A 249-nucleotide genomic window follows, 5' to 3' on the forward strand; every position below is an offset into this window, starting at 1 on the left:
ACTGGCCCGTGGCCACCTGCCAAGTTAGGCCCGGGAGGCGAGGGAGGGGAAGAGGTCAGTGGAGGCGGCGACGTAAGGTCTCTTCAGATACCGCGGCAGCCGACGCCACTTCTTTAGACTCTGCACGCCCAGGGACTGGGAAGGCCTTGCCTCTGCTTCATAAATAGCCCAAGGGCAGCGCCGCCAGCGCAGCCGGGGAGGCGGGTACCAGGCCTCGGCGGCGGCAGGACGTCTGGAGTGCGGCGCGGC

The sequence above is a fragment of the Trichechus manatus genome, unplaced genomic scaffold, assembly GCF_000243295.1.
Source record: "Trichechus manatus latirostris isolate Lorelei unplaced genomic scaffold, TriManLat1.0 scaffold00039, whole genome shotgun sequence".
NCBI lineage: Eukaryota > Metazoa > Chordata > Mammalia > Sirenia > Trichechidae > Trichechus > Trichechus manatus.